Below are 788 nucleotides of genomic sequence, written 5' to 3'. Positions count from 1 at the left end.
GAAGAAGAGGGGGCTGTTAGTGGGAAGAGACAGGCTCTCCTCAGACAGACAGTGCAAGGAGCTGGTGTACCCTTCCACCCAAAGGGCCCATCCTGGTCTACCTCTTCCTCACAAAGGACACCCCACATGCCTTTGGGATGCAGGTAAACCCCCAGGTGTCTGTGGCCATGGCACAGAGCTACTCTCTGAGCCCTGATGGCTGTGTGGTACCTGCAGCCCTGCCCGGCCCCACAGCTCCTCACCTTGGTTGGGGTCACACATCCTCCTCAGTGGTCTCCGAGCTGAAAGGGAAGGACAGGCACCATCAGTCACCTCCTGCCAGGGGACATTGCCCAGCCAGCAGCTGGGACCTGACTCCTCTGTCCCACATATCTGCTCCCGGCACAGAGACTACACCTGCTTCCCCAGGAGTGCCATCCCTCCACAGACCTCACAGCTGTCCTGTGCCTTTGGTGACAGCACCAACCCTCAGAGCAACTGTCCCGCCCTCCACGCACCCCCAAAGCCCAGGCATGTGGTTTCCATTTTTAATGGAAATAAACCCGCACTGGCCCAGCCTGGGTGCCGAGCTCGTCTCCTCGTGGGCCACAAGGGACTGGGGACACGTGCCTGGATGCAGTGCCAGCCATGGGGACAGTGCACCCTGACCCAGAGGTGCCCACGCTCCCGCTGCCCCCGTGCTCCCCCGCTGCCGTGCACTCACCAAACCGGCGGAAAAGTTCCCAGAGGAGGCAATGCCGGCAGCACTCGGGATCGCCGCCCTTGGCACGGCTCTCCCGGCTGTCGGG

Source organism: Corvus brachyrhynchos, unplaced genomic scaffold, assembly GCF_000691975.1.
Source record: "Corvus brachyrhynchos isolate BGI_N302 unplaced genomic scaffold, ASM69197v1 scaffold79, whole genome shotgun sequence".
NCBI lineage: Eukaryota > Metazoa > Chordata > Aves > Passeriformes > Corvidae > Corvus > Corvus brachyrhynchos.
Note: the sequence above shows the minus strand (reverse complement) of the source record.